The 25,124-nt window shown below is 40.9% G+C and overlaps 1 protein-coding gene across 9 annotated transcripts in view; it reads left to right on the top strand.

Annotated features, from left to right (window-relative positions):
- shank3b (SH3 and multiple ankyrin repeat domains 3b) overlaps nt 1-25,124 on the top strand; it is a 93,797-nt gene that overhangs the window by 11,451 nt on the left and 57,222 nt on the right. For 8 of the 9 annotated variants that reach the window (XM_075472281.1, XM_075472282.1, XM_075472280.1 and 5 more), the window contains exon 2: nt 15,438-15,892. The gene's annotated coding sequence lies outside the window, so the exon portion shown is untranslated. Of the gene's footprint in view, nt 1-12,521; nt 12,608-15,437; nt 15,893-25,124 lie in introns of all 9 variants that reach the window. The other variant, XM_075472279.1, reaches the window with a different exon arrangement.

The raw sequence follows: 25,124 nt of genomic DNA, 5'->3' as shown, positions 1-25,124 counted from the left end.
CGCAGAGAAATAAATATTCGTCGGAGATGGTTATCAGACCGCGCATAGATTTTTGCATTGACAGACAATTATCTTTTTGAGCGGCACCATCAGAATGTGTTGGGACAAAAGAAAAAAAAAGACATAAAAGACAAATAAATATTTGTATGAATAGGCTTAAAAAAGACATATATAGGCCTATTATATTTTATAAAGGCACTCGTGTCTTGGGGGTGGATTCCCTCCGGGGATTCCCTCAGCCACTGCCCTTCCGTTAGAGGTGGTGGCCACCACCCGTTTTATGGGCATCTGCCTTCTTTCTGTTGGCTCAGTAGAAGTCTGTGTTAGTTTAAATAGGCTTAATTATTTAACAGAACATGATATAGATGATGACTCTAAATTGTCCTTCTGAGTGACTGTGAGTGTGTATGGTTGTTTGTCTCGTTTGTCTCTATGTGGCCCTGTGATGGACTGGCGGCCTGTCCAGGGTGTACCCCGCCTCTTGCCCATTGACCGCTGGGATAGGCTCCAGCCCCCCCGCGACCCGACTGACGGATTCAGCGGTGTATAGATAATGGATGGATGGATGATATAGATGAGAAGACATAGTTTATGTGTGTAAAAACAGCATTATGTTGGGAATAAAATAACTGCACAGTCAAATAGCTACTTAATATTTATTTTACAGTGTAAAACATGATCAAAATGAGGTACCTCCATGCCGAGGTCTCACCTGTTTGAACAATATTTTTATATTTCATCTTAAACTGCTGCCAAGAGCGCTTCTCCCCTGCGGGATTGCACCTAAATGAAATAAATGAATGGGCTACCATTCAAGCAGTTTCCCTGTAATATTATTGTGATTGCAAAGGACTACATTTAAACTTACACTTTTGCTGCTGCAACGGTGTTGCACTTATTTCTAAAAACGTATTGAAACTCGCCGTATGAGCGCATTAAGATTTCCAATTCGAAGTTGGTGAAAAACGTAGCCCCTCCTCTTCCCCGTTGCCAAGGTGACTCGTCGAATCGGGGCTCCGTTGATGCTGGCTTTTTAAAGTTGTGGTGCACGCGCTAAACTCAAGGTGAACTTACTCAGAGTTGATTAACCTCACTCAAATCAGCGTTTCTGGAACCGAAAACTCAGGGTTTTCTATCTCAGAGTAGATCAACTCAGAGATCAGGAATAGACTCAGAGTTGGTTGAACCTGCTACGTGAAACGGACCCCTGGTGTAAACCATCGCCCCCGACTGTTGATCAATGGAAGGAGCGACTTATCAAAGTGTACACAATGGAAAAAATAACGGCACAGCTCAACCTAGACATGTCCTTATTTAGTAGAAGGTGGAACTCACTAATTACTTATTTTGGACTATCATTACAGGGCACCTAGGTTGAGCATTATATAGGCATTTACGGGCCTAGTTCCCCAAGAGTAAAAGGGTGTGATTTTGTCTTTGCTTTTGTTTTTGTTATGGCGTCATTTCTTAAGTAACTATCACCATGGTAATTCTACTCAACCTTGAGTATAATATTACATATTGACTATCAGTATTGTGATTATTTATATAATCATTTATTTAATTTTTGGACCTCTGACACTGACATTGAATTGTGGAACCACCTTGCCAACAGGTTCTCTGTTCTTATTATTTGTTTGTTTTATGTGTTTTCTTTTCTCAGATATGGAACAAAGGAATTTAATAGCTTTTCAATACGGAAATTTCTGTAAGTGTGTTTATGTATGTAAAGCTTGGAGCATCAATAAACACTTTTGTTCAAAAAAAAAAAAAAAAAAAAATCCATGTACATTCCAGGCTCTTATACAAAAATCTGAAGAAATGGAAGCTGGTAACAACAGAGAAGGGATAGAGTGCATCTCTTTTATAGAGATAAATAAAAGTATTGATGAAGCATATGAAATGTCTGAAATGTACAAAGCTTTAAAGCTGTCCAACTTAAATGGTTACACATTCCTGCTAGCTTCATTATTTGTTATCTGTTTTGATCTGATTTAATGGGTCATTCAGAAAAAGCCTCTTACTCAATAGGTTAAACAGGGAATGTCACCACATAAACATCCACCAGTGAAGTTGGATTGAGATAAGGACAGTAAACCCATTAAATGGCCTAGTCGAGCTAGGTTAACTGGTTCATGTATATCTGTGAAATGGGTCAAACTTCTGAATATTTGTAACTAGGATTAAGGAGTCAATAGTTCATCAATTTAAAGAAATAAGGTGGCGAATATGTTTATATATCTGACGTATGATTGTTGTGGAATTAAATGTTTGGCTCTTCGTTTTTGTGTTGTTTAAACCTCAAAGTGAGAAGGCTCGTCGAGGCTTGTGAGAAAAAAGGCTACAGGGACAAGGATTTATCTGAGATTAATGGGAGCTCTGGAGGAGTTTCAAATAACTGGTGGAAAGTTTTTGCAATTGTCTCCTGGAGTGTTGTAAATTCTACATTTATCACATTTCTGTCATTACATTATACGTCCACACACATTTTTTGGTGTCGCAAAAGTTTTTGTAACACTTTGTATTAGTTTTTCTACAGGGAGATAGCCAGTGTAGAAAGTGTTTCTGTTAGGTTGTTTTGTTCTTTGGGGTCTTTTAGTGCCTCATATTAAGATGGTTTTAATAATTTTTTTGTAGCATTTTAAGTGCATTTTTAGTCTTTCAAACATGGAATTAAAACAGCTGCACCATTCAGAGACGGTGGTCCTGGAGCCTGAGGTATCACAGCGTGCTTATCACTGTGATATAAAAGTTATGAACTAATAGTGGGTCTGATTGCGTATGGTCTTGAGAATCCCAGTCTAACTCCATGATGCTGGGGTCAGGGCTCTGTGAGGATCGGGCCACCTGTTGAAGAACTTCTGAGGCTCAGAGTAGCTTGTACTGATACTGATTGAATTTGAGGCCAGCGTTTCCTCCTGTTTGTAAAAAATAAGCTAGTTTTGATCTATAACTCGTGCTTTGATTCACTCAGTCATACATGTTGATGCTCATTTTGTCCGCCACTTCAGCCGTTCCTCAGCCACTGAGCATTTCAGATTTTGTTCTGGTCAGAGGAGAAGGAAAATGAACAGTTTGTCTTCAGTGTTGAGGTTCCAAGCAGTGTGAGAAACTTGACAAGACAAAGTGTGTGTCTACAGTGAGAACTATAGGCTCCTGCCATTGGTTACCATAGTGACGGCCAGGGGAGCTACATTTCCAGGACGCCACACACATCCTGTTCACACTTAACAATGAAATGCATCTTTGGTTATCTGACCACATCTGCACAGTTTTGTTTCAGATAAGAAAAAACCTGCAGGAGTCTTATCAGGATGTGATGGTTTACGTTCAGATGGAAAAATATGGTAAAGTCTGTTTATGGCGTGTTTACTGTGTTTCATGTACAGTCAGGGCTTTAGGAAGCTTTAATTGGTACATCAGTGAGAATCGGGTCGATTTGTTTATCAACAGAAATTAACCAACAGCAATTTCAATAATCATTTTACTTCAATGTGAAGAAACTATGCCTAGAATTTCCTCCTTACAGCTCATTAAATGTGACAGTTTGCTGCTTTTCTTTTCGTTTTATCATTATAAATTAAGTATCTGTAGATTTTAGGTTATTTTCACCCCCAAAGTGTTTGCTGAGTTTAGGTTATTTGAGTTGATGCAAAAGCTGAATTTAAAACTCAGCTAAGGACCAAACAACTGCAACTGAAGCAATAATTTAGCTGCAGAAACTAGGAACTAAACAAAATCCATCATACAGTCACCCGCTGCTTTATCAGGTACACCTTGCCAGTAAAAGATTGGACCCCCTTTTTTTGCCTTCAGAACTGCTCTTTTGACATGAAGCTGTATGACATCCCATATTAGCAATATCATTTATGAACATTGACTTACCCCCCGCTGCGTCCTGTGAGCCGAGTTCCAGCCTCGTTTTGGCGTTGACGTAAGTAGTCCGGCTAGTTGGCTGGGGCTTAAAAAATAAAGCGTCTTGCTTCTTCAAGACAATATGCATTCAAAAGAGTAATACATTTGCATCACAAAATCGTCCATACAGAAAAAGTCAGACCTCACATCGAAGCAGAGTTGGGGAGCTCGGACGTGGGGCCTCCCATTTCTGGGGCTGAGGTTGCCGAGGTGGTCAAAAAACTCCTCGGTGGCAAGGCCCCGGGGGTGGATGAGGTTTGTCCCGAGTTCCTCAAGGCTCTGGATGTGGTAGGGCTGTCTTGGTTGACACGCCTCTGCAGTATCGCGTGGACATCGGGGGCAGTGCCTCTGGACTGGCAGATCGGGGTGGTGGTCCCCCTCTTTAAAAAAGGGGACCGGAGGGTGTGTTCCAACTATAGGGGGATCACACTCCTCAGCCTCCCTGGTAAGGTCTATTCGGGGGTACTGGAGAGGAGGATCCGCCGGATAATCGAATCTCGGATTCAGGAGGTGCAGTGTGGTTTTCGTCCTGGCCGTGGAACAGTGGACCAGCTCTATACCCTCAGCAGGATCCTGGAGGGTGCATGGGAGTTCGCCCAATCGGTCTACATGTGTTTTGTGGACTTGGAGAAGGCGTTCGACCGTGTCCCTCTGGGACTCTTGTGGGGGGTGCTCCGGGAGTATGGAACCCTTGATATGGGCTGTTCGGTCTCTGTATGACCGGTGTCAGAGTTTGGTCTGTATTGCCGGCAGTAAGTCGGACATGTTTCCTGTGAGGGTTGGACTCCGTCAGGGCTGCCCTTTGTCACCGATTCTGTTCATAATTTTTATGGACAGAATTTCTAGGCGCAGCCAGGGCGTTGAGGGGGTCCGTTTTGGGACCTCAGAATCGGGTCTCTGCTCTTTGCGGACGATGTGGTTCTGTTGGCGTCGTCGGGCCGTGACCTTCAGCTCTCACTGGAGCAGTTCGCAACCGAGTGTGAAGCGGCTGGGATGAGAATCAGCACCTCCAAATACGAGACCATGGTCCTCGGCCGGAATAGGGTGGAATGCCCTCTCCGGGTCGGGAATGAGATCCTTCCCCAAGTGGAGGAGTTCAAGTATGTCGGGGTCTTGTTCACTAGTGAGGGACGAATGGAGCAGGAGATTGACAGGCGGATTGGTGCGGCGTCTGCAGTGATGCGGGCTCTGCACCGGCCCGTCGTGGTGAAGAAGGAGCTGAGCCAGAAGGCGAAGCTCTCGATTTACCGGTCAATCTATGTTCCTACCCTCACCTATGGTCACAAGCTGTGGGTAGTGACCGAAAGAATGAGATCGCGAATACAAGCGGCCGAAATGAGTTTCCTCCGCAGGGTGTCTGGGCTCTCCCTTAGAGATAGGGTGAGAAGCTCGGTCATCCGGGAGGGGCTCAGAGTAGAGCCGCTGCTCCTCCGCATCGAGAGGAGTCAGATGAGGTGGCTCGGGCATCTGGTTAGGATGCCTCCTGGACGCCTCCCTGGTGAGGTGTTCCGGGTCCGTCCCACTGGGAGGAGACCCGTTGGAGACACGTTGGAGAGACTATGTTTCTCGGCTGGCCTGGGAACGCCTCGGGGTCCCCCCAGAAGAGCTGGAGGAAGTGGCCGGGGACAGGGACGTCTGGGTTTTTCTGCTTAAGCTGCTGCCCCCGCGACCCGATCCCCGGACAAGCGGAAGATGATGGATGGATGGACAAACTCTATGAATGGGACCAGTTTGTGATAAATCTTTTACGGGATCTGCCATCAGGTTGCAAGGCATCATAACATATGTAAGAAAACACTTCAAAGATCTGCTTCCAGAACTCTTCTAAGGATCAGCATGACCAGAACATGTGGCATGTTGTGGCAGTACAGTGGTGACACCTTGCACAGGCACCATCTTCACTTGGATATATCTCTGCTAGTTTCACGTTTGTGTGGTGTAGGCGGTGTACCGCCTTAAACTGAATGAGACAATGGGCCTCATGCAAGAACCGTTCGTACGCACAGATTTGTTCTTAAATTGTCCGTACGAGTGATTTAAGAGAATTTGCGGATTCACCAATCTTTTCGTATTTTACGTTTTCTTTCAGGTACGAACAGAATTTACGAGTGATCCAGACCTGTCGTAGGAGTTTCGTAAAATAGTCCGCTGTTATTCAAATCAAGTTTGCTTGACTAATGGATTGTATATTTAATTACTTTGAAGAAAACATAAATAAATATACATTATACCCCATAATTATGCTGAAATTATTCTGTTTGACTTAAATTATGCACAAATTGAAGGTTCATTTGAATCTGTATATAACAAGGTCAATGGGAAGCGTAACCAGCGACTGTCTTGCTACTTTTGGATGCCTTAGTGCGTCAGGCTCTTGAAGAGAACGTGTGGAGACAGACGAATGGCTGACATCGCGATTAAGATTCCCAAGGACTGTGCTACTGCAAATATGCAGCTTGCTAGAGCCACAACTCCAGAGAAAAACACGCCGATCAAACCCAATTCCACCACACGCCCAGGTCCTCACCATCTTTGGATTTTTGGCCACTGGAACCTTTCAGAGGGAGATTGGAGACAGATCGGGGGTGTCCCACTCCTCTGTGAGCCGTGCGCTCCCCTTGGTCATCAAAGCTCTCATCAGTTTATCTCCTATGGTACATCACATTCCCATACACCGCTGTTCAACAAGTACAAATTAAGAGGGACTTTCATGCCGTGGCTGGACTGCCAATCATAATTGGAGCACAAGACATATACGCATCCAAACACCCGTGCTGTCGTGGAGCGCACTGAGCTGAAGGCCAGGTGGGTGTGTCTCGATACCTCGTTCATGGCGCAATATTGCCATGAACGAGGGTCTCCTACAACCTGAACCAGCCCAGGGAGACCAGAAGCTGTGGTGCCAGAAGATCTCCCTCATGGACCACCATCAAAGTGTCATCATGATGAGGCAACAAATGATTGCACAGCTTTAGTTGCAGTCATCGAGCGCCTGCCCATGGCGAGACGTTTTTTTTAAGACATTTTCATATCAAACCATTTATTTTTTTATTTCGGTAACATGGTATTAATAGCACTCGTAATTGCTTCCCATTTCTTCGCTTTAGCAGGTCCCGTAATTCCACTGCTGACACTGCTAAAAAATGACAGATTTTCCTTTTTGGATCTCTGAAAGCAGAACTTCAGTATCAGAGCCCCTAAAGTTGTTCTTTTCGCGCCTTGATGCCGTTCTCATGACTGAACATTCAACACTTCCTGGCACAGGAGCGAGGAAGCACAGCCTTATATGGTATTATTTTGGGCGTGGAGTATGCAAATCTACTATCCTCGTGCACGTGAACTTAGATACGCACGATTGGGATTCATCATTTACGCAGGTCGTTTACACACTTTTTCCGAAGTTAAGAGCGCTTGTTGAATCTTCTTACGAAAAAAGTAAGAGAAATTTAGAATAAAAATACGAAAATGTTCTTGCATGAGGCCCAATGTCTTATACAGAAAGAGGTGTGTAGTTATTGTAAAGTATGCTGCCATGGCACATCAGGGAGAACAGCTTTCAAGCTTTGTTCCCATGTCAATTCGGTTGCATCCCACAAAGATGGCTTGATAGCCTGGATTTTTTTAGTATAAGTGACTGATCTTTCCCTGTCCACGTTACGATATAGGATGTTGGATAGTGTAAACGTATCATCCTCAAATAAATCGCTAAAGAAAACTAAACCTTTTTTTAAATTTAGCAAATGCTACATCTATGAGAGATGACGAAAATAAGGAATTATTAGTGAATAGACGGAAAGTAAAAGCTGTCAAGTTTTAAGAGCAAATGCATACTGTGCGATTTTAGCTGTCTCTTAAGTTCACTGCAAGCCACTCTGTGCGACAGGCACCTAATGAACTTGGCGACATCATGTTTGATGTGTGCTGATTGTGTGTGATCTAGTGCTGGGCGGTATACCGGTTCACACCGAATACCGGTTTATAATTTCATTATGATATGAATTTTTAATATACCGCCATACCGGTGTATTTGATTACACAACGGGGGGAACGCTGCGTCGCGCGACATTGTTTGAGAAGGGACCCTTTTCAGTGTCGCGCTTCTAAACACGCATGTTTACTGTCTACTTTTAACGCTATTTAAAAAATACTCGTATTCGTTAAGCTGCATTTCATTTCCCTGCTCTCCCTCCGTTTCTGTCAGTCATGCGTCTCTCTCACATAGCCTACTCACTCACACACAGCCAGTGGCGGCTCCTGACATTTTTTTTAGGTAGTGCAATTTCCAGTCTGTGAAAGCTGCATCAGAGTGTGCTGTGCGAAGCTGAACCGATTGCACTGATGCAAACCTGTTATGTTCCCACACAGGAAATAAAATGTCCAATCGTCCAGAAACTCCTTGTCTTCCTTAAATAAACACAACGCAGAGTCGAGGGGTTATTTGGTCTTCCCCCGTTATGTCCATAAGTACCATAAAAGTCCATAGGACTGAGGTATATTTGTCTAGGTAGCATAATTTATTGTAACAATTTTAAATAATTTTTTGTTATTTTTTGCATAATTTGCCAATCAGTTAATATTACACCTTAACCATTATTTATTTATTTTCCTCATATTGTTCCAGGATTCTATGAAATAAGTAAACACATAAGCTCTTAATGATAAGATTCATTCAATTTTCATTCTAAAGAATGTAATTAAAATGACAACATATAAATCCAAGTCAAGTGTTTATGGAAGTTTTGGAAAATATGACTTAGAAAAGTATAACCAGTTGTCAAACATGGTTAAGTGCAGCTTACTTATGTGAGATTTCTCTCTTTTTTAAATATAATACTGCACCATTAACAATGAATGTGTCATTATACATTCTGCTATCATTGTCAACATTATATAAAAGATTTAAATCATTACAAGTCAATGATTGAGCACAAAAGGTTAAGTTAATTAGCTACATCAAATACTACCTGGAAAAATAGCAGGGTTGGTGGAGCCCTGGGTTTCATCTTTGCCTCGCAAGGCGAGCCCAAAAATCCTGCAAAATTCTTCCAAACTTCCTTCTCCGCATTAGTACGACGACTAAAGGGTACTTCTGTCAGAAACACTAACGTATTGTCGCACTCGACACTCGCCATCTTCTTCATAAAATGTTTTTTTTTTTTTTTTTCTTTATTGAAAACCACAATGTTACAACAACAAGTAGAATGTTCATGGTCCCGCGCAACAGACATATGACGAAAGCACGTTGTGCGTCGTTTGTGCGAGCACATAAACCCTCATAGAAAATGCATTGGGAGCAGGATTTTTGAAAAAAACCGAGGTCCCATTCATGTCAATGGGAGCTTCCTGGTGCAAATTCGACCCTTACAGAAATCGCACAAAATGGGCGTAGCAACACCAGGCGCGACCTTAATCTGATTGGACAATGACATATACAACCAGTTTGCCTACAGCAGATCAGTCCCACTTTAGCAACTAGATTAAAAAAAAAAAAAAAACTCCGTGTTTGGTAGTGCGTCGCACAAATCGCCGCTATGGAGGAGCCGCCACTGCACACAGCCCCTCCCCTCCGTGCACACCGCGTGTGTCTCCATCAGCGAGATCATCCCTGGAAGCCTGGAAGCTTGCTAGCTTCAGCGTCGCGTTAGATTAGCTCAACCGAAAGAAGACGGCTGGCGAAATTCACAAAAGGTTGGTATCACGTGCAACTTTATAAAAATCACACATTAAAAAGTCCTATAAAAATATTTTATATTTTTAATACAATGTTGTCCCGTCCCGACCCGACCCGACCCATAGCAAACAAGCGATTACGCCTTCTTTATAAAGATCCAGATGAGTATTGAAAAATATTTTCTGCGATTGAAAAAGAGACGTGTTGAGGATGAGGAGCAGCCTGAACCGGAGGTATCAGTCTGAAACAGAGCTGAACAGTCCGACCAGTGTAATTAGCTATGTTATTAATTTGTTTACAATGAAGATGTGAATCTTAATACAATAAAGTTCTGTGTGACCAATTATTAACAAAGGAATTATTTTGAAGAATTTTCATTTTAATTTTTAATTCTGTTCTCAATCTGTAGAAAATGCTGTGAACACCTAATTATGGATGAAAAAAAATACCGTGATATACCGTGAAACCGTGATACTGTGAAAAAATACCGTGATATGTATTTTTGGTCATACCGCCCAGCACTAGTGTGATCACGATAATTGCTGAATTGTAAAAGGCTGCAATTAGGAAGAGCAACATGGATTTTCAACACTACATTACCCCAGATAGTTTCTATCGGATGACAATAAAAAATTACTGCACTGTTTACTACGATGATGATTTTTTTTCCAGGTTTGCCTCAATTCCTCTGCTATTTCTTTCCACACTGTGTCTTTTTTGGAGCAATCATGGTCTGAGCTGGTGGACTCATCATATAGAAAATACTACTTCTCTCGTTTTTTTTTTATTTCTGTATATTATGTTTTGCTTGTTTGGCTTCAGTCTACAGTGTTCACATGAACCTAACACTGAGCCCGTCACTTAATGCTACATCGTAGGATTCCTGTTCAATTTAATTCAATTCAGTTTTATTTATATAGCGTCAAATTACAACAAATGTGGATCAGCTGGAGGTCTTTCAGAGAATTTGTGGGACACCCCAATATTAAAGAATTACAGTAGTCCAATCTTGAAGTAACAAATGCATGGACTAGTTTTTCTGCATCACTCTGAGACAGGATGTTCCTGATTTTAACAATATTACGAAGGTGAAAGAAGGCAGTCCTAGAAACCTGTTTTATATGTGAGTCCAATGATAAATTCTGATCAAAAATAACTCCAAGGTTCCTCACTGTAGTATCAGAAGCCATGGAAATACCATCTAGAGTAACTATATAGCTAGACAATTTCTCCCTGAAGCCCTCAGGTCCAAACATAACAACTTCAGTTTTGTCTGAATTTAGAAGCAGACAGTTCTGAGTCATCCAGGTCTTTATGTCTTTAAGACATGCTTGTAGTCTGACCAACCTATTGGGTTCATCTGGTTTTATAGATAAGTACAGCTGAGTATCATCAGCATAGCAATGGAAATTTATGCCATCCTGTCTAATAATGTTACCTAATGGAAGCATGTATAAAGTCAAAAGAATCGGACCAAACACAGAACCCTGAGGAACTCCATGACTTACTGTGAGGAAGATTCTTCATTTACAAGAACAAACTGAAATCTATTAGATAAATATGACTTAAACCAGCTTAATGCAGTTCCTTTAATCCCAATAACATGTTCAAGTCTGTGTAATAAGATACTGTGATCGACCGTATCAAATGCAGCACTGAGATCCAACAGGACGAGCACAGACACAAGTCCGCTATCAGAGGCTAAGAGGAGATCATTGGTAACTTTCAGCAGTGCAGTTTCTGTGCTATGATGCACTCTGAATCCTGACTGAAACTCTTCAAACAGATTATTTCTGTGTAAATGATCACAAAGTTGAGCTGCAACTATTTTTTCAAGAACTTTAGACATAAAAGGGAGATTGGATATAGGTCTATAATTAGCTAACACTTCTGAATCAAGAGGAGGTTTTTTTAAGTAAAGGTTTAATTACAGCAACCGTAAAAGGCTGAGGTGCATATCCTGTCAACAAAGACGGATTGATCAAATCCAATATGGAAGTGTCGATTAAGTGAAAAACCACCTTGAACAGTCTGGTTGGGATTGGGTCTAAAATACAAGTTGATGGTTTGCTGTCGTTAGTTCAGAGAGATCAACTGGACAGAAGCCGTCTGAATACAAATCAGGTTCTAAATATAAGGTTTAAGTGGTACCACAGTAATAGTTGCAACAGTGTGCAAACACATTTTTTTATTTTTTTTACATTTTTGAACTGCAGGAGCCTGTTATAGTTCATCTTTTATCATTTTTGTCTGCACTGAAGCGATGAGGGTGATTGTAGTTCATAAAACTGACGCAAAGGCCCCTTTTTTGACCTCACGCCAGACTAGTAGCTTTTCCAACATGAGTGTTTTCAGCTAAACTTGAGAATCCAACATCAGAAATGGCCATTGCAAGAACTGTAAACATTGGTGAAATGTTTCCCATATGAACAGTGGATTTTAGCCTTAGCCTCAAAACTTCCAACAAAATTCAGTGAAATGTGTTGACGATGGCAATGGCACCTCGAACTGTTTGATCCTGCTTAAACACAGTCATGGTGGTCTAATGAGCTTGAAAATCATTGACACAGTGTTGAATCAGAGAAATGAACATTGAGTTTGTGCTTGCCTCATACAATTAACATTTTAGATATCAAATTAAAATAACCACACCTCAGCACAACCCTGTGGGGACGTGCCGTAGTAATGATTTGTGAGGATTCGGATGAATCCTACTTTTTCCTTTGCACAGTGAATGCACTGATTCTTCTAAACTTTTGCATTGGAAACATAAATCTTGTCATGATCCATGCGTTTTTATGTATTGGTTTTCCGTCTTCCTCTGCTATCTATGGTTTAGTTATTTCTTAGTGCCTTGATTTAGCCTGTGTTCTGTGGTCATGTTTGGGCTATGATATTTTGAACTTTATGTTTGTATTCTCTTTTCTGTCCTCAGTGTTAGATTCTGGTTCTTGTCTTTACCCCTAGTGGTCCTCAGTTTTCTTGCCCTGGTCCCCTGGTCTGATTCACACTGGTCTCCTGGTAATCACTCACCCGTTGTCACTTTACTCATCAACCTTCCCAGTATTTATAGCTCTCCAGTCACCTCTGTCATTTGTTAGATCATTGTTGTTTGTTCGCCTATGGATCTACGTCGTCGTTTATGGTGTCAGTCAGTCTGTCTATCTGTTCATCCTTTGCACATCTTTAGTTTTGTTCTTGCAGTTTTGTTTGTACTGGCTTTATTTCTGCCTTGGCAGTGCCTAAATTTTGGAATAAAAACTTCTCCGGTGCCTGTCTTTGCTACCTACTTCAATACTCCTGCATTTGGGTCCTCTTCCTCAAGCTACAGCTATGAATCCTGACAGATCTATGGTCTGAAATAATCTTTATCTTCCTTTAATAGAAAGTCCCTGGGTGTCACAGCACAGGATACTTTGGCCAAACTGCAGCTAATGAGGACTTTTGTAGGCTTAGCTTGCGCACAGCCTGTCCTCAGTGCATCATGGCAAAGGACAGCTTGTGTGCAACATATCTAAAAGTTGTGAAAACCTTTAATGCATGTGCAATCCAGTATGTCTGGTAGGATTGTCCAACTCCACCCGCGTCCAATTTGACTGGTTATGGGTTAGTGGGCGTGGCTTCTAAAACAGCATCCTAAACTACTTGGATGTGGGAGGAGTTGGATTGTCCAACTCTCCTTTGGAGTCCTGACGCCTGTGGAGTCTATAATGTCATATTTATTGCCTAACTCAGTCTGAAGCTACAAATTGTGACTGAACATTATCAAGCAAACATGAACATAGCGTGAATGTGTGGATGTTCTTGTTCAGTTGTGTTTGTGGGGACTTCTGTAAGTTTCAGGCCTTGAAGGGACATCCGGTCCTCACTTCGTCACAGAGCTGTTTGAGGGTTCAGGTTAAGATCAGGTTTCAATCAAAGAGGGTCCTCACAAAGATACAAGTAACATACAAAGTGTTTGTGTGTTTGTGTGTTATCAGTACGGTCCAGCTTCTCAGATTTTTCCTGCCAAACATCCGTTTCCTTGGCAACCGAGACAGGAAACAGGAATTGTGAGTCACAGGAAGTACTTCTAATCAATGTCCTTTTTTTCTTTAGTTGTTTTCTTGTTTCCAACATGTCCTCCTCCTGCCTGCGTTGCTGTGGAAACATTTTGATTTCATAGCCAGACCCACACAGACCAGCTGGCTAGCATGCTGTTAACAATTAGCGGGCCACCAGCTGACTGCCAGTATGCTACCATAAGCTACTGGCTTACCAGAGGTTTATCCTAAACGCGGCTCTTTATGCAGTTCTACCAGAATACTTTATTTTGTGTTATTCTATCAAACAGGTACGATTCCCTTTGAGATTATTTGGTAGGATCACAGCCAAGTTTACAACATTTAAGATGTTGCTCTTCTCCTGGGCCTTTAAGATCAATCCACCGTTGATTAGCTCTGACACCTTTTGTTCATTCTGCCTGGGGGGAGGCACTACCTGACAAGCTAATGAAATTCTCTCAGTAACATAATTTTCTCTGTAAAATGAGCACTGACTCGTATCTGGGGCTTTTCTCTGGTCAGTATTCTTTTAACCCCTCCTGCATTTTATTACACGTTTGACTTTGTAAGCAGTGACATCCATCACATAATCCCCAGCATCAATTGGTTTAACAATTTCATTTTGTATTCACACAGAGTGGCTGTAGCTCAGGAGGAAGAGTTGTCATTTGCCAATCAGGAGGCCGGCAGTGTGATCCTCTGCTTCCCAGCACAACATATCAAAGTGTCCTTGAGCAACTTCATGGTTCCTCCAGTGCATCCATCATTGTTTGAATGTGTGTGCCAGAAAAAAAGCAGAGTTAAGCCTTCAGTGCTGTAAAGGCACTTTGAGTGGTCAACCAGACTAGAAAACTGGGACGTAAATACAGACCATTCCCATTTTTAAAGCCTCACAATCTAAACCCCAGAACTGCCCAAACTTATTGGTGTAGCTGAAACTTTGACGAGAAGTTTCCAAAACCAAAAGAATCAACCATCTTGACTTGATCTTGATCTTGAATATTGACATATCAATACCAAAGATGCTCACTTTGTGTTTTTTTTTTTGTAGTTTTACGTCACTTCCTAAACAGCTTTTGTCTATGCTGCCATTTTGTCCTCTTTTTGATCATTTTATTTCTCTTTGTGGCGTTAAGTCTATTTATTGTCATGTTGTTTTTGGTCACTTGGTGCTGTTTTGATGGTCTTGAATCTATTTGCGGTCATTACGTGTCTCTCTTTGGTCCTTTTGTACCTTTTTGTTCTCGTTTTTTCTCTCCATGTTCATCTTGTGTCCTTATGTGGCCATTTAGTTTTTTCAGTCACCTTGTGGGCATTTTGTCTTGCTTTGTGTTATTTTTGAGTCTCTTTGTGGTCATGTTTTTGTGTGTCTGTTTGCAGACAGAACAGATTTGATCATAAATGGCAGCTGCTGACCAAATCTAACAGCAAAACCTCATCTTCTGTGCGGAGGCTTTCAGTCAATTCACTTTTTTTTGTACTCAACCTAGGCGCAGAGAAATAAATCGATATATTTTATTTTTACTTGATACTATCAGCAGGTAGAAGCAGTGCTTTCACTCATTCTTGTTTCCATGTTAACAGCCTCACATTGTGTGTTTGAAACTGAAATGGCCTCCAACTGTGCAACTATATCTGATCCAGTTCTGATTTAAATTGTTCCTCCATCTCCTGACATGTTTTTTCCCCCTTTTCCCTCTCCCTCTCCTCCCCTCCTCCATATCCTGGTATTCCTCTCCTTTACCTCCCACCCACCTCCTCCCTGTCTTCCTCCCGCGCTTCCTCCCCCTCTTCCTCTCTTTCTACAGGATGGGCAGGGCAGCTCCCAGAATACAATCTGAAACCCTGAGACTGTCCTTACCCTGCAGGATTACTACACTTTAACTACAGTTTTACTACAGAAAATACTTCACTGTTCGCTCTAAGACTACTGCGAACTCTGCTAATTTTACAAGAAGAACTACAACATCATCAGGAACTACTTCATCTACTACGAAAAGTACTACTACAACAGGAATACAACACATCACAGCTTCTATACCAGAAAACATCTCTGAAGATAGTCCAATCAGTCAGAGACCAAAGACCCAGGAACCTCACACTGGACCAGAACCAGAAACCAGAGCCAGAACCAGGCCAAAACCAGCACCAGACCAGTAAACCAGTCAGACTCTCTCCAAAGGGCACTCCAAACCAGGCCAGGACAGACCAGAAGAAATCAGTAAAGGCCAGTGGAAAAGTTTGATGGGACTGCTGACGATAGGTAAGTGTATCTGAAGGTGGTTGGGTTTTATTTTCTGGGTCTGGTTCTGTAGAGCAAACTGTCTTTGTGTGGTTAGCTCGTTATTCCCTTAGAGCTTCAGGTGTAAAATCAGACATTAGGTGTTGACCAAAATCAGGACAGGAAATTCCGTTTCATTTAGATTTAGAACAAGGTTGTGTCTGAAACGCGCCCATCCCTGCCTGGCTGCCCCTCACTGACCTCATGTGGCCCGTGCACTTCCACCACATCCAGTTATCTGCACGTCCCAGGGTCTTAAAGCAACCCCAGTTTTTTCCTCATCATTTTTGCTATAACTAGTCATAAATGTGGCTGTCAGGAGACAGTTGTGAAATAGCTTATTGAATTCTACGTGATCGTCTGAACTATTGCTTGTTAGATTTCTGATTGAGACATTTCGGGGCGGCTGCTGCTCAGAAGGAGGAGCAGTCGCCTGCCAAGTGGAAGGTTGGTGCCTCGAAGCGCCCTCGGCCAAGACAGTGAACACCACCTTGCCGACTGATGCATCCATCTATACAACTATGTAGACTAAGACGTGGGTGTGTAAAAGCGCTTTGAGTGGTCAGCTGAACTAGAAAAGCGCTATTCAAGTACAGTTCCTGTACCGTTTATATTTGTCTTTGTGGTTATTTTTTGTCTTTCTATGAGGTTGTTTAGCGTCGTTGTGGTTTTGTGTCCCTTTGTGCGCGTCTTTTCTCTCCTTGTGGTTGGTTTTCTGTCTCTGGTCGTCTCATGTCTCAATTTTCTTCTCTTTTGAGCCTCTTTGTGATAGCTTTGCCTGGTTTTGTGACTGAACATTTTGGCTTTCAGTTTGAATTAAATTGTATATATGTAGCATCAAATCATAGTATAAGTTATGTTGGGGCTCTTTACTCAGCAAAGTGATTATCTTATAGAGAGAAATGGATTTATTTCTCTGCGCAGAACCTCGCAACAGAAGGACTCCGAAGCGCTCTGACAGAGTCGGAAACGGCATCAGTCTGCTTTCTCCAGTTGGTTTCAGGAGAGAGAATGCTCCTCATACATACTAGTTTCCAGAGAAAAGTCCTATTTTCAGGCCTGAAAACAGGATTAATTGAATAGAAGTCGATGAACATTGTTGATCAGCATCATTCTTACATCTCTGGGGCACATTCATGCATTTCTTTACAAATGCAAATATTTGCCCAATGTTAAAAATCTGTGACTCTAATTAAAACCGTGTAAAAGCCTATATTTGCATATGAGCTGTATGACAGCATGAAACAGACTTACAGGGAAATCAATACAATTTGTGACTAACTAACGAACTCGCCTGGATTACTACAGAATTTGACATAGTTCTGTCGCAGTGGGCCGGTTTATTTGACTGATTTAGCCTAATCTGCCTATTTTCATGTTCATCAGACTGTTATTATGCCAGTGTATTAATACATTGCGTGTTAGCACCAGTCAGCCATACAATCAGTTCATTTATCTCTAACTTCAACAGCAGGGCCTGCTTCTCCTGGTTCCTCAGTCCCTTTGTTCAGATGTTCCCAGATATCGAAGGTCAACAGACACTGTCTCAGGTTTTAAAGGTGCAACCATGCACAAACCATGTTGCCAGGGAAGCTTATTATAAGTCGCTTACAAGTATTGGCAGTTGTGAGTTGCTGAAATGTCGAAACCAGCATTAATTTGTTGTTCTTATAGGAGAATCTGTCACTATTTTGTTCCCTCCACCCACTTCCTGGCCTCATATGACCAGAGGACAGTCAGTGAGACAAATTAAAAGACTTAGTGACTGAACTGTGTATGAAATACAGCAAAGAGTGGGTTAAAGTAATTAAAAAGTTCCACCTGCTGCAGTAAAGCCATGTATATACTACTGAGTCATTGATTTTTGTCAGTAATTTCTGAAATGGGCCTTTTTTACCTTCACTTTTAAAGGCGGGGTAGGGGATCTTTTTCTGGAACATTTTTTTTACATATTGCTTGAAATACTCTTCACACCCTCATTGCAACCAATTAATTAAAAGTTTTGACATTAATATGAAAAGTTTTAGTGGCCTCTAGAACGTACAATCTAGGAAAAACAGTATCCAATCATACTGAACGGACCGTTCACATTGATTGGATTCTGATGCCGTCTATCAAACTGCAATCTGCTCCTCCCTCCCCCTCCTCCCCCCTGTGCGCGTACCCTGCTCCGTGAACGAATTACGCGTGCCCAGGAGCTTGGCAGGAAGCTAAACTAGAGCCAGCTTGGCTAGCACCTAGCATTATTACGGCAGCGATCGATGCTTGCTGTCAGAACAGCGCTCGTGCACCTTCGTGCTCGTGCGCGTTCATGTACTCTAGAGGCGTGCCTTCGGGGGGAAAGTGAAGAAAAGGGTTGGGACTTTTTACCTGTGTATTTTCAAAATGCAGCTTCGCTGGACTCAAAATCCAGGATCTCCTACCCTACCTTTAAATCATGTACGCATGGATTTGTGTTTTATGCTGTAGTTTTGCCACTTTTAAGGATCTAAATACTTTTTCTACCACTGACTAAGTGCTAATTTGTTCCTCGATGCTTTTAGGCATTTCTGATTGCAGCTCAGGGGGCCTGTCTCTCAGGTAGAGGTTGGTATAGTCTTGTGGTTTTGAGCTGCTTTCTTCAGAACCTATATGCTTATTTTCATAGATCTGGTTTCATGTTTTTGTCACAAGATCTGGCAAAACTATCCAGAAGCGTTGGATCATTAAAAGGCAGTGAATTAGCTTCTGAGCCGCTGCGATTCTCCAGCTCTCACAGCCTCTGGCTGTGGGCAGCACAGTGAAACCAGCTGAGCTTTGCTGTCAGCAGCGGTGGAGAAAGCCCTCCGTAAAGTGTTATTCGAGGATAATCAGGTTTTATCTGGTCAAGCTGGAGCTCATCTTTATCGGGACTTTATCTGATAAAAAGTTAATGTATTTAAAGATGAATTAAAAGAGTTCGAAGGGAAAAGCTGTAAGTCCTGAGAGGCTTGAACCACAAAATATTTGAAAAGTTTTTCAAAATTAATCTTCGAGTTAGCTGATCAACGCAGTGGTGAGGCTGAGCTACGTCCCAGAATATCTTTATTGGGTTATAAAAAAAACTTTGAATTCTAATATGCTCCCCATATTATATAAATATATACATATATATACATATACATATACATATATACATATATATATATATATATATATATATATGTATGTACAAATAATATCAAACTTTCCTTTTTGTTTGTTGCAGTACGAACATTAAAAAAAAGGGTTTTTAAATGTCTTAATGTCTGGTATAGAATGTCATCGCAGGTTATTTTAAATAAATGCTTAAATTAAATGTCTATGATATAAAGCTGAATGAGCTGATACGTGATTTTATTTTAAGCACAACTTTTATTCATTTCAGCGAACTTTTATTCCAGCGCCAACACAAACATGGTGTCAGGAAAAAGTCCTCCGGCGTAAATAAGTGTTGTGTTAGAAAATCATGATTAAAAAACACGTTTATTTCATCTTTATAGTCGTATTCATTTCAGGATCTATGACACAAGCATATCTATTCATTTCATAGTTATAGTTCTGAACCAGCACTGTGTGCTGAGCCTCATTGTTTACTCTGTATTTGCTTAGATTTTGGAAAACAATGCGTCATATTCTCTTTACGATACATTTACGATATAAAAGATATTTAAACTTTAACACGGTGAAAAAATAAATAAATAAAATAAAAACTTTAACAAGGTGGCAAACAGCTGCTCGCTATATGAAGATAAAGCAGGTCATAGAAAGTTTTAGCCTTTTCTACTCAATAAGCCACCTTCTGTGTTTTTAAGATTTCCAGTGAAAGGTTCTTTTTTAAGAGTTTGTTTTGTCTGCTGCTTTAGTTTTATAAGGTCTGATAATAACAACTATTATCAGACCTTAAAGCACACCCAGCTTTAGTCTGGAGTATGAGACAGTTAACTTGTAATTACAATGTAACGTAAAGCTAACTTCAGTCTTCTACCCATATATCGATGTAACGCAGGATTTGGTTGTCATGTTATACATCATACTTCTTTGAAGTCAAATGAACACTAACATTTTTTACCTTAAAATCTAGTTTTTGAAAAGCTTAATAACACATTCACTGTAATATATTTTCACACTAAGTTTTGCTTTTAAACCATTGTTGCTGATAACATCGATCCACTTAAAATCTCGTGCTTTTTCATGTAATGGAGTACTTTTACTGTTAAGTTTCACCTAAAACACTGAACTGCCTCTGAGGTATCAGTTCACCTCCAGCTGTAATTACTGCGTTCCTGACCAGTTTTACTGGCTGCACGTGCAACTCAGGATGGATTCATTCTCAGACTGTGAAGCCCAGAATTCGCATTTCAGGATGTGAAGCTGATTTCTTTTCTTTTTTTTATCTGATCACTTGGTGTGTGAAGCGGCCAAACTGTGATCATTGTCAGCTGGAAACGCAGACGCTCTTCTCACTACAGGAGGACATTCAGTCTCTGAATTAGACAGGAGGACTGTGGAAGGGCGTCTCTGCTTGTCAAACACACGCCATACAGACTCATAGCAAAGTAATTCCTGTCAGTCATGTCTTACGACCCAGTTCAAGTGTGCGGTGGTGTATTTCTCTGCAGAAACACACCCCTCTGTCTGTGCTTCCCTTGTTCACGTTTTTGTTGGCATGTGGGATATTTTTGGGTTAATAGCAGAGGTGTAGACTCGAGTCAGATGACTAGAACTCGAGTCATCATTTTAATGACTTCCGACTTGACTTGACAGAATCATAAAGGACTTTGAACTCATCTCGGACTTTAACATCAATGACTTTTGACTTTAAAATACTTGATATTTCACATCAAACAAAAAGCTTAATGTGTTTTAATACCTCATTCAAATCAAGCAATTCAAAATTAAAATCAATTAACTTTATTGATTTCCAGTCCGCTTACACGAACTGCCCAGAATTCCCAGATCCAACACAACATACAGTGAAGTCACAGAGGAGATGTACAAAGATTTACCGTGACATTAATGGATCCCAGCTGGGGAATACGATACCGTAGGTCATTTCGTTTGGTTACCCAATTTACTAAGTGGTTAACAAGCTGGGGCCCAATAGGATTCCTGTATTAGTTAGTAAAAGAAGGAATCGAAAACAGTCAACCTGCTGGGTGAATTTATCTAATCTGTTAACGGTACCACGTACAACTCAGAATACAACAGAGACCAGTGTAAACTCCACAAAGCTAGCCTTACTTAATATTAGATCTCTGTCCAATAAGTCACTGTTAGTTAATGACTTCATAATTTCACACAATTTAGATTTTGTTTTTCTGACAGAAACATGGTTAACAGAGAGCACAAGTGCTACTGTTCTTAATGAAGCAGCTCCCCCAAACTTTAGTTTTATGGATAAATGCCGAAATGGGAGGAAAGGTGGGGGGGAGGCTGCCTTATTTAAAGATACATTCCAGTGTAAAGAGATATCATTTGGTGATTTCACTTCTTTTGAATATCTGAGTTTTATTTTAAAGGGTGTTCCTAAAATCCTGTTCTTAATCATTTACAGATCTCCAGGATACTGTGCAAGTTTTATTGATGATTTTTCTGAATTATTGTCTGTTATTTCGACTGATTTAAACCATTTTATCTTGACTGGGGATTTTAACATTCACATGGATAATATGAAGGATGGTACTGCCAAAGAATTTTCTTCTGTGCTGGACATGTTTGGTTTGTGGCAGCATGTAACAGAACCAACCCACCTTCGAGGTCACATTCTGGACCTGGTCATTTCTAAAGGTGTTGATATTTCTTCTGTTGTTGTTACTGATTTGGCCTTGTCTGACCATTTTTGTATTTTATTTGATTTACATATTACTCAGAATGTTCAAACAACCAGCTTCTCAGTTAAGAAGAGGTACATCAATGAGAAAACAAGCGCTCAGTTTAGGGAGGCCATAGCTATGTTACCAACAATGAGCGCAGAGTCGGTTGAAGGAATGCTGGATCATTTTAACTTGAACATTTTGAATGTAATGGAAGCTGTTGCACCGATAAGAATCAAGAGCACCTTGATCAAACAGAAAACCCCATGGAGAAACACCACTACGGTCAAAAACCTGAAAAGAGAATGCAGGAGAGCTGAACGTAAATGGAGGAAAACAAAGCTTCAGATTCACTATGAGCTATACAAAGAAAGCCTGCGTAGTTATAACAATGAGCTGTGCAAGGCCAGACAGCTGCATTTATCTGAAATGATTAATAAGAATGTCAACAAGTCTCGAACTCTGTTTGCTATGGTTGAAAAACTCACAAATCCTCCTAAACAGTCAAACCCAGACCTCCTCTCCACTGAGAAATGCAATGAATTTGCCAACTTTTTTAGCCAAAAAATCAAAACAATTAGACAAAACATTCACGCAACACAAACAAACCAGAAAACTAATCTGTGTCTAAAACCTAGAAATAACTCTGACGTTATGTCACAATTTAATATTGTTAATTTAAAAATCCTAGAGGAAACAGTTCGGCAGCTGAAATCAACAACTTGTTCTCTGGACATAATACCATCCGACTTTTTAAAAACAGTTTTTACCTCAGTAGAAAGTGATCTCCTACGAATAGTTAACAGCTCACTGGCATCAGGCATTTTTCCCAAGTCACTAAAGACAGCTGCCATTAAGCCACTCCTAAAGAAGAGAACTCTAGACGCCTCTATGATGAACAACTACAGACCTGTCTCTAATCTCTCTTTTATGTCCAAGATTATTGAGAAAGTTGTATTTAACCAGCACAACGACTTTCTGAATGAAAGTGGAAGTCTTGATAAGTTTCAATCAGGCTTCAGACGTCATCACAGCACTGAAACAGCTCTGGTCAAAGTGTTAAACGACATTAGGTTGAATACTGATTCTGGTAATGTTTCAGTCCTGGTTCTGTTGGACCTCAGCGCTGCGTTTGATACTGTAGATCACAGAATCCTGTTGCACAGGCTGGAAATCTGGGTTGGACTTTCTGGAGCGGTCCTTAACTGGTTCAGGTCCTACTTAGAAGGCCGGAGTTATTTTGTTACTATTGGCAGCTATGAATCTGAGCGAGTGGCCATGACTTGTGGAGTCCCCCAGGGGTCAATTCTTGGACCTCTTCTGTTTAACTTGTATATGCTCCCTTTGGGTCAGATATTGCAGAACTTTAACATCAATTATCACAGTTATGCAGACGATACACAACTTTATGTGTCTCTGTCACCGGACGACTGCAGCCCAGCAGACGTACTGTTTCAGTGTCTGGAGGAAGTAAACACCTGGATGAGAGAGAATTTTCTACAATTAAATGAAGACAAAACTGAGATCATTCTGTTTGGTAGCAAAGAGAAGAGGGTCAGCGTTGGTAAATATCTTGAGACTCGGGACCTTATAATCACTGACCAAGTTGGTAACCTCGGAGTGTTGATAGACTCAGATCTGACTTTCAGCAGCCACATCAAAGCTGTCACCAAGGCAGCTTTTTACCACCTCAGAAACATCAACAGAATTAAAGGTTTCCTCTCCCAAAAAGACCAGGAGAAACTCATCCATGCATTCATCTCCAGTAGACTCGATTACTGTAATGCTCTTTTAACTGGACTTCCCAAAAAGAGCATTAAACATCTGCAGCTCATCCAGAACGCTGCTGCTAGAGTTTTAACCCGGACTAAGAGATCTGAACACATCACAGCAGTTTTAAAATCTTTACACTGGCTTCCAGTCAGTCACAGAATAGATTTTAAAAGCCTGCTGATGGTTTACAAATCCCAGAATGGTTTAGGCCCAAAATACATCTGTGATATGTTCAGAGAATATAAACCCAGCAGAGCTCTTAGATCCAAGGACTCAGGTCAGCTGGTCCAGTCCAGAGTCCAGACTAAACATGGAGAAGCAGCATTTAGCTGTTATGCTGCAAATAAGTGGAACAAACTGCCAGTGGAGATTAAACTTTCACCAAATGTAGACATTTTTAAATCCAGGTTAAAAACATTTCTTTTCTCATGTGTCAATGCATGAAATATCTTTTAACTTATCTAGACTGTTGCCTAATTTTAAATTAATTTAAATGATTTTACTTGTTTCTCTTTATATTCTTTTATGTATTTTTAATGCTTCTTGCACTCCCTGCTGCAATGCTTTTATTTTATGTAAAGCACTTTGAACTGTTTGTACATGAAATGTGCTATACAAATAAATTTGATTTGATTTGATTTGAACAAGCGAACTACAGAGGCTTGTTAAGGCTTCGTTCAACAGTTGAAGCTCCATAAAGAACGGTAAGTCAAGGCTGTCACTGCGATTAGTGGGTAGTTAACCTTAGCTTAATAGCTACATATTCTAGCTTTCTAGTCCAATAATGGAGGCTTTTTAAAAAAAATTGTAGTCCTGGGTTATTATTTGCTGTTAAATGCAACCTCAGCACTTTTTTTTTTGATCATGTTCAGCTGCACTTTGGCTTACTTTGGCAAATAAATGCACCATTTAATAAGCAGCTAATATTTCTGGAAATATTTTATTATTATTCTGCATTTGAATTAGATATTTGGTCAGATGACTTGATAAGGACTCGAAAATTCAAAGTTTAGGACTTGGACCTGACTCTGGACTTTCCCATCTTTACTTGGGACTTGACTCGAGACTTGGTTGGAAAGACTTGAGTTTTACTTGTGACATGCAAAACAGGGACTGGACTGATGAATAGTGAATGGACACCATCAAGTGCCTCTCCAGCAGGGCTTTTATGCACATTTTTAAGTTATGCATTATTTTACAAAGTTGATGGAAACTGTAAGATTTTAAGTCTGCTTGAGGTGGTTTTTTTCCCCATTTAAAAAAAACAATAACAATTAAATCTGTAGGAGGAGTTCGAGCATATGCAAGGCATGGAATCGGTCAAAAATGGCACCAAAACGCACTTTCCATCCAAAATGGCCGCCTTCCTGTGGGCGTGGGACCATGGCGGCATAGACTTTTTTGTGCGTCTGGTCATGATGAATGAGTGTACCGAATTTCATCGTCCCACGTGAAACTAATCCTATTAAGGGGACCATTTTTAAGCATCGTAGGGGGCGCTACAGAGTCAATGAGCGACTCCCAAAAATATAAAGTTTAGATTCTTTCATGTCGTCGACTGGCACGTGGCGCTTGCAAAATTTCATGAGTTTTCGAGCACCTTTTGCAAAGAATAAGAATAATAACAG

The sequence above is a fragment of the Odontesthes bonariensis genome, chromosome 8 (assembly GCF_027942865.1).
Source record: "Odontesthes bonariensis isolate fOdoBon6 chromosome 8, fOdoBon6.hap1, whole genome shotgun sequence".
NCBI classification, from domain to species: domain Eukaryota; kingdom Metazoa; phylum Chordata; class Actinopteri; order Atheriniformes; family Atherinopsidae; genus Odontesthes; species Odontesthes bonariensis.
Note: the sequence above shows the minus strand (reverse complement) of the source record. Positions and strands in the feature narration are given on the sequence as shown.